Source organism: Canis lupus, chromosome 21 (assembly GCF_003254725.2).
Source record: "Canis lupus dingo isolate Sandy chromosome 21, ASM325472v2, whole genome shotgun sequence".
Taxonomy (NCBI): Eukaryota; Metazoa; Chordata; class Mammalia; order Carnivora; family Canidae; genus Canis; species Canis lupus.
Genome location: NC_064263.1, coordinates 33,833,488 through 33,843,117, shown reverse-complemented (window position 1 = coordinate 33,843,117; position 9,630 = coordinate 33,833,488). Strand labels below are relative to the sequence as shown.

General features: G+C 32.2%; 1 protein-coding gene across 3 annotated transcripts in view; it reads left to right on the top strand.

The window, feature by feature from the left end:
* The window catches only part of SBF2 (SET binding factor 2), a 454,884-nt gene that overhangs the window by 128,193 nt on the left and 317,061 nt on the right, over positions 1-9,630 (top strand). The gene's annotated exons all lie outside the window — the stretch shown is intronic.

The following is a 9,630-nucleotide window of genomic DNA, read 5'->3' as shown; positions in this document are numbered from 1 at the left end:
TAAATACATTTGATATGGAAGGCAAAGGAGAACAGGGAATACTGAGATAACTTTTGTTCTCTAGAGTTTTAGAAAATTAGAGATTGAGACAAAGGTGGCAGTAGGACATTATATTTATCAGTAAAATATAGTAATGAATAGTACTACCATTTTAATTTTCTAAGTCTAGAATTTCTGCCTTAAGTATATAAGAATATGAAATTTTTTCTTTGAAAACATTTTCCAGCCCTGAGCATTGCAAAATATCTACTGGCAGGATATTAACTTGGAACAGCAGACTGTTCTTTTTTTAGTAGCCTTTTTCCTGCAGATGTGACTTTAACAGAGGAAGATGTGTTGTTTTTGGTTTTTGTTTTTTTTGGTGTTTGTTTTTTGTTTTTCTGTTTTTTTTTTTTTTTTTTTTTAGTTTTTTGTTTTATTTTTTTGTGCTCCATCAGGTAATCAGTAGTAGAAGTAAAGACAGTAGTCATTTGTTAAATGAACTCCAGTCAATTTAGGTATATTGTGTGTAGAGCTGTTTGAATGTTGGTGATTTCTACTATTATAAAATTGTTTTTTGAAACTCCTCTATGTAAATTTTAGAAATAAATTTTAACTATTTTAATACTGCTATCTATGATTTGGAGGTAGAGGAAGAGCAGATGTATTTAGTTTCTATTCTAAAGTGGGAGAATGAAAAATTGGTGGGAACATTTCTTATATTCCATTATCACATGACATTAGAAAAACAGGATGTATGGTGCAAATACTATTATAAAAATTTTAAAAATGCTTTGTAAATACTTTCCCCTTACCTATATTAGAATACACACTCTCTGGTCACATTTTAAATTTGATACTAAGGCAGAATTTTCTTTAGGATAAATTAGGTGGTATTTCTTTAAAATTTTTTATAAAGATTAATATCCTACTGAACAGGAATTTGACCCAGACTTACCTACATATGTGTATATGCTTCTAACTCTCTGGTCTTGACACTTGACTTTTTGCATTTTTCCTTTGTTGTACTTTAGTCCCTGTCGTAATCTGGAATGCAAAAAGAACTTCCGGGAAGGACATAGTATTACTTAAAAAATGTACAAATAGGAATAGAGTCATTAGTCAGTGACTAAGGATAGCTGAATTCAATTTCGCTGATGTTTAAAGTGTCTAATGTCCTGTCTTTCAGTGAGACGAACATTTGGCATTCAATATCTAGGATTGTGGGTGAGGTGAAAGGAAAGGTGAATTCTAATAATGAATCAAGGCAGGAACTGAAGGAGGCTTTGTTTGTTTCTTCAACTTGTTTTGTAATAGGATCACTTGTTTCAGTGAATAACCAAGTTGTAGTGACATGAGGAATTGCACGTTGCCTGTGAGATGTAGAATGACATAGGAACTGCCAAAATTCTTTTCATTTATCATGAATTCCAGAAACAGAACTTTTGACCAGAAGTATCACATTCCTTTTTCTTTTTTTTTAAACTAAACACTTTTCGTTCTTTAGGGAATAAAGCATTCCAGCTTTACTCGAAATCCCAAATGGAATCGTATTGCATGATTGTAATCAGAAAAAAAATTGTAAATAGCACCCAAGAGAGACTCTTAAGGCTGCTTTACCAAATTTAAATACAACTTGTGTCTATAATCCTTTCTCTCTCTCCTCCCCTCCCAATAATCACACTTAATTTGTATTAGAACTTTAATGAAAGTTCATAAACTTTCGGTCTAATTGGGAAAGAGGAATGTCAGTGTGTTAGCATGCAAGAAACCAAAGTATATAAGGGGCCTTGCTTATGATTTTAATTTTTTATATTAAGCTGAAAAGCAGAACAGGACCTGGGTTAATTTAATTTATTTAATTTAAGGGAGGGGGCAGAGGAAGAGGGAGAGAGAGAATCTTAAGCAGGCTCCATGCCCAGTGTGGAGCTCAATATGGGGCTCAGTCTCACAACCTTGAGATCATGACCAGAGCCGAAAAATCAAGAGTCAGATGCTTAACTGACTGAGCCACTCAGGCGCCCTAGGACCTGGGTTTCATACATATTTTGTTTTGCTCCTTACTTCATGTGTGTTAATACTGTGTTGCAGGATAAGATCGCCAAACCGGATTTTTGACGAGGTTGAAATATATTTAGCTCTTTGTTTTGCATACTTTATTTAATTTCTTTAAGATTTAGTTTCTTATCTCTTAATTTTCTTTCTCTCTTCTAATGAAGAGAAGGGATAGATGATATTTTCCATATTCCCAAACCTCTTTAAGATCTAAGTTAGGAAAAAGGAATAGTTAAACAAATAAGTAGGGGCACCTGGGTGGCTTAGTAGTTGAACATCTGCCTTTGCTCTGGTTGTGATCATGGGGTCCTAAATCGAGTCCCACATCAGGCTCCCCACAGGGAGCCTGCTTCTCCCTCTCTGTATCTGCTTCTCTCTGTGTGTCTCATGAATAAATAAGTAAAATCTTAAAGATACAAAAGAAACAAGTAAATAGATAAGTGCCATTGGTAACTTTCTGCCTCTAGCTACAACAGAAATTCAGAATTAAGTATATTAAGACTTGAAATGTAATGAAAGGGTAATAAGTAGGGTTTTATTCACTACGAAGAAAAGGATGAGAGGGGGAAGGTAGTGAACAGATCTAGGCAGAGTTTTTTTTTTTTTTTTTTTAGGCAGAGTTTTAAGAAAGGTGAAGATTTCCTTAAACAGACTGACCTTACTCAAAGCAGAGACTGAGGGAGGTAGAAGTGGGGGAAAAATGGAAATTAAAATTGTATAAATGTGTGAAGCCAAATAATGGATGAAAGCTGTGTAGAAATGTATATTTGAATTAGAAGAGACAGTAAGAAGCCATTGCAATTTCTTGAACAGGAAAGCAACATGATAAAAGCATTTAAAAAACAATGACTCTATCAGCAGTGCTACTTTGGAATGTTTGGAAGAGAATAGTTCAGTTTTCCCTAATGTATGAATTCTGTCCTGGCGTTGGAATTTGGCAGTCAATTCTTAAATAGTTAACATTTTTCTACTGTATTCAGTTATCTTACCTGGTATATGAATATCAACTTTGTATGAATGTATTTTTACTTCTCTGTTTCAGAGCAGCATCTCAGTATAATCTTGGAAAAAAAAATCTTAACAGAGGGGTACCTGGCTGGATCAGTTAGTAGAGCATGTGACTCTTGATCTCAGGGTTGTAAGTTCAAGTCCCACGTTGAGTATGAGATTAAAAAACATGCCTAGGGATTCAGATTTGAATTAAAATTCAGTTACCTTTGGTGCTGAATCCAAATACCTCAACCAAAATGATGTTCAGATGAGCAGATATTTTATATGCACAGTTGTATTTGTAATGGTGTCGTAATTGCTTTGCTGCATAATCACTAAGAGGTTTCTTTTGACATTAATTGGAAGTTCTGTCTTAACTGTAGAAACATTTAAGTGTGAAAGATGTGTCTTAGAATTGAGATTATATGGTGTTTTCATAATGCTCATAGCAGATTTATGTCTCTAACATAGATTTGGAGTCTCAATATTATACACTAATAATTGAAACAATAAAATAGATTGGGAGTATTGTAGGATTTAATATCCTGAATTAGCAAGAAACAAAAAGAATAGTTACCAATAATAGAAAATTAGATATGTATACTATGAATGAATAGTAAGTAAGAGTACAGTATTATTTCTGTGTGTACACATGAACCAACAGTTTTGGACTTCAGATTTTAATTTATAAAATGGAAGGTAGTAAATCCTGCCCTATCTTGCAGGATTGGTTGTGAGGAACAAATGAAAGACACTGTGTTTTAAATTTGCTTAAAGGATTATGTAAACTTTTAACATACTGCTCAAATGTATTTATTATCATTATTATCACTATTACTTCTAAAAATACACAGCAGTATATTATAGTTCTTTATTAAAACCATGGTTTATAGAAAAGATTAGAAATTCCAGTACTTGGGATAGGAATATACATTTCTGGTATGATTTGAATGTATTATTATTTCAGGAAAAAGAATCTAAAGGAATGTTATATTTATTTGCTCATTGAAGCCAGGTATTTCTGTAATAATGATGAAGTCATCCATATCATAATTAAAAGAATAATAGAAAACACACAAAAAGGCATGGCTATGTAAATAATACAAATTCAAGTGTACAGATGAACTTCTTTTTCATCTTTCTGGTCAGGGACCAGTGAAATTCCTTGGGTCCTGGCAAAAATAAATGAACCAATGTATCTGTCCTTTTGGTGTGTTTTCATAGTTCAGGGCAAAGCAGGGTCCCACAGAATAATGCAACCTCTGTTGAAGGTTGTAGATATTGTTTCCATGGAGGAAACAAACTACCATGTAGAGAGTAAGTAGACACAGTGAACAACAGAATGAATTCAAGAACTGAAGATAATAGAAAAACCTTAAAGACATCATAAAACAGTTTGTTTTAAATGTTTAGAGATTAAAAGAAGGAACAGGAACCATAATGTTAAACTTGTACGATATGAAAGAGAAGCAGGAAGATTTGAAAGAGACCAAATAATACTTAGAAATGAAAAAAGCCCAGTACTTGAAATTTTTTTTTTCAGTACTTGAAATTAAAGTGTCAGTGATTTTCGTTGAACAAACTTTTGTGTTCTGTGTGCCATAATGTATTTCTTACTATAGTATAATATAATAATTTTAAAAGAATTAGTTAATTTGAAGAGGTATTTGAGGATATCACCCAGAAAATGGCATATACATATAAAGAGAAAAAATATATATTAGAAATGGTAAGAACATTGAAGACCAATTGAGTGTGTCTAACTTATGTCTAATAGGAATTTCAGAACCGAAAATAGAATGAATAAGAGATAATATCTGAAAGGAAGATAATAGCTGTAAGTTTAAAATTAAAATAGCTGTAAGTCCTAAAATTAAAGAGAATCATGAGATTTTAGATTGAAGAAGCATATTATATTCTGAACAAGATGCATAAAAAATAAATCCACACTTAGTATTTATTGAACATTTATTATTTGCCAAGCATGTTCTAATTTATATTTATTATTTCACTTAATTTCTTCAATAATCCTTTGGGAAAATTACTATTTTTGTTCCTTTTTAAAATCTGAGGAAACTGAGGCACCTGGGTGGCACAGTTGATTAAGTGTCCAACTCTTGATTTTGGCTCAGGTCATAATCTCAGGTCGTAAGATCAAACACTATGTGGGGCTCAGCACTGAGTGTGGAGCCTGCTTAAGATCCTCCCTCTCCCTCTCCCTCTGCCTGCCGCCCCACTCAGGCATACTTGCACTCTCTCTCTCTAAAATAAAACAAAATGAAATTTGAGGAAACTGAACCCAAGGAAGTTAAAACTCACATAACTTATAAATGATGGACAGTGTTTGAACACATTAAATCCCTTGACAACAATGACGAAGAAAAAATAGAAGTGGATACTATGTTAATAATATAAAGGGTACATGTTGAGATCTTTAAAAATTAAAATAGCAATTTTAAGCAGGTTTATTCTAAAAATGTGAAAATTTTGAATAAAATTTAGGATTTGTAGTTTTTGAGAAAAATGTAAATTACCAAAGTTGGCTAAAGGAAATGGAAAACCTAAAAAGAACTTTAACCCTTAAATAAATGGATTCAGTTTTTAAAAACTGCATGTATGAGAAATACCAGTCTCAATTATTTTACTTGTAACTTTTACCAAAATTTGAATTAGTAGCCTACCTCTCTCTTAAATGAAATGAAAAATTTAATGATTTTCCTGATTAGCACTTATCACTTCTCTAACTTATGTCTTACTGCTCCATTAGAGAGTAACCCTTATGTGGGCAAGGATCATGCCTTGCTTATTTGCCTACTGCATCTTTAGCATTTAGTAAACTACCTGTCATTTGGTAGGTTCTCATAAATACCTGACTGAAAAGTTTAGTAATGTAGTAATTATTATTTTAAAAATAGAAATCTTTGTGTTCTCATTTGAACTATCAAACTCCTACAGAGAAATAGTATATAAAGCAAGTTTGTTTATGTTTTGATATTTTATTATTTATTCTTTATAAAATGTATTTTATGAGGTTTTAATAAAAATATGTAAGTTTTAAAGTATGCCATTAATGATGCATTATATAATTAAATGGGGGAATCTTTTCGTGATGTATGCATATATCAAATCATTGTGTTATACACTAAGTACCTTACAATTTTGTCAATTATATCTCAGTAAAGCTAGGGGGAAATACCACCACCAAAAAAAAGGATATCATTTTAAACATACCTATTACTAGAGAATGATGTCTGTGAGATATAACAATTCTTCAACACTTTGAAGAATAATTTAGTGGAGGAAATAACAAATATTCTTTCCTGTTCTTTATCATAAGTACACAACTTTAATGCGTTTTTTCCCAATTTATTCTTCATCCTGTTTCAACATACTTAGTAAGATTTTATCTTAACAGGAACCTTTTCTTATATTCTTTTCTTTCATTCACTTTATTATTTAAAGAGGTATGTCAGATTTAAATGATTTTGCTTTCCCTCCTCTTACCTCTTTTCTTTATTCCTTTTGCTTGTATATTCTGCTTCTTGCACATCATAAATTTTATTTTCTCTAAAGATGTGTTTGCTGACTGACTTATTAAAGATTAATAAATCTTATTAAAGATATACCTGATAATAAATGCCAGATTTACTCTCAGGTTTTTTGTTTTTTCTTTCATGAGTTTAAATAAAGGAAAAGCCAGGTATGTTTTAGAAATAGGTTCATTCTTATCATGTATGGGATGTGGCATTTTAGTTTATGGTTAGTGTTGTTCTTATTTTGTTCTTTGAAATCAGAGATTTTTCATCTTTCTGTAATCACAGTAACTTTTGATGTCATTCAAATTCGAATGTGAAAATTAAACTTGTAACCAATTTCTTCATTAAGGAATAGGAGTTTTTGTGCTTGATAGATTTAAAAAAATCTTTTAAAAAAAGATTTCATTTATTTATTCATGAGAGACACAGAGGGAGAGAGAGAGACAGAGACACAGGCAGAGGGAGAAGCAGACTCCCTGCAGGGAGCCTGATGTGGGACTCGAACCCATGTCTCCAGGATCACACCCTGGGCTGAAGGTGGCGCTAAACCGCTGAGCCACCTGGGCTGCCCAGATTTTTTTTTAATAGTGAAAAGAAAACATCTGTAACAGAGCACTTAAGTTAAATTTTTGTTCTTAATTTATTTGTATTTAAATCCAACCACAGTTACTTACTTCCAAAGAGGAAATCTTAGTGTAGCTAAGAGGTATTGGCACATCACCAAAATTTTGTATTAAATAAATATGTGTGGATGTAAGTTTCATTTCTGGTACTTTATAGTTTTGGAAAAGAAACACTGTTTCTCAGATTGAATTATTGCACAGTTTTACTGACACCAATAACATATATTCTTTTGGTTTTTATTAAATAAATTTAAAATCTTTATTTTCTCTTTATATAAATTCACTGGATGGTGGCTTATTCTGAAAAATGTGATTGAATATTTCTTTTGTTTTGAATTTTTAAATGTGAATATTATTGACATACAATGTTAAATTAGTTTCAGGTATTCAACATAGTAATTAAGTTTCTCTATAACTTACTACAGTGCCTATTCTTTTCTTGTCTATTACTTCACTTTTTAAAAAAAGGATCTTGGGATCCCTGTGTGGCGCAGCGGTTTGGCGCCTGCCTTTGGCCCAGGGCGCGATCCTGGAGACCCGGGATCGAATCCCACATCGGGCTCCCAGTGCATGGAGCCTGCTTCTCCCTCTGCCTATGTCTCTGCCTCTCTCTCTCTCTCTGTGACTATCATAAATAAATAAAAATTAAAAAATAAATAAATAAATAAAGGAATTTATTTATTTATTTATTTATTTATTTATTTATTTATTTGAGAGAATGTGCCCATGAGCAAAGCAGACTCCTCACTAAGTGGGGAGCTCAAGAGATTTGGGGTTCAATCCCAGGACCTTGGCATCATGACCTGAGCTGAAGGCAGAAGCTTAGCTGACTGAGCCACCTACGGGTCCCACTTCACAGATATTTCAGACCCATATAGGAATCATTCCCATCCTGTAGGTTAAAAACTAATTATTTATATGATACTTCCTACCTTGAAAAGATTCTTCTTTTGGATGAGAATTTAAATTCTTGGAATAACCATAAAAGGTTTCTGTGAAATCATGTAAAATTATATTACAGTATGTTAAAATGGATTACCAGATTTAAAATAGTCATTTTATGCTAGGATAACATAACTTTAACTTTCTCTCCCTTCCCCCTTTTTAAAAATTTTTTAAAGATTTATTTATTTATTCATGAGAGACACAAAGAGAGGCAGAGACATAGGCAAAGGGCGAAGCAGGTTCCCTGCACAGAGCCTGATGTGGGACCCCATCCCTGGACCTGGGGTCATACCCTGAGTTAAAGGCAGACACCCAACCGCTGAGCCACCCAGGCGTCCCATAACTTAAACTTTCCTATTAAATCTTTGAAAACATAGAGTGGACAGAAATTAAGTAATTTTAATGTGCTTGTGTGTTTATGTATTTATATTTCTGTAACATGCATTTAATAAGTATTAAAGTTATACTCACAACTATTAACAAATTAGTATGTGTACTAATGTGTACATGTATGTGTACATGTCCTTTCCTGGATAAAATTAAACATATCAACAAGATTACCCATTTTCCTGATGAGACATTTTTTTGGTGAGTCTTTATATCAACAAGATTACCCATTTTCCTGATGAGACATTTTTTTGGTGAGTATTTAAATAGAAGCTATTAAATATTTAAAGGATGTCTGGTAGAGAACAAAGTAAATGTATATGTTAGAAGATCCATTTTTCTTTGTTCTAGTTAGCCAAGACCTTTGTTCTAGTTAGCAAGATCTTAATATGATAGAGGTTGGGTTTTGTGATATTTAATTTCTTGATTTTTAGACTTGTGTCCAAAATCAATCCAATAGGATGGTTTAAAACTTTAAGATCATGCAGTTAGATTCAAGTGTATTACTAGTTTTACTAATTTAACTGTGATTCATTTTATTGCATGTAGAAATTTATCTTAGATGTTGAAATCATGACATTTTAGTTAAAGCTATAGGTGTATTTTTCTTTTTTACTTCCTTAAAATGTCAAAAGAAAAATTGCTTAAAACAGTTTGTTATAATTACTATGGCTACTAAACACATAAAAATAGAGGAATATAAATGTTAAATTGATTCTATGTTACTAGTTCATGTTGGTTGATGATATATAGTAATTGTATCTGTAATTTGGTATTTTGTGATAATTAAGTCAATGACTGCTTTAGAGTACGGGAAGACTCAGGAGTTGTAGGATTTTCTCTTTTGCTGTCTCTACCGTGGTGTATTTTTGTGGCCTCAGAAAAGGCAATGAAGAAATGTTTTATTTTTCCTCAAACATATAAAATACATCTGGAAGAATAAATTCACATCTGGTTCGTGGATTTCCTCCATGGAGATAATCCAAATTCAGTGTCAAGATTAGAGTTTGTACTCATGGGTTTGCAGAATCTGATGTGGAATTTGAAATATTTTGTTTGGATGTAGTTGGGGAAACAATTGATTCAGATGTTTGTGTTGAGTTCTAATTTTAGGT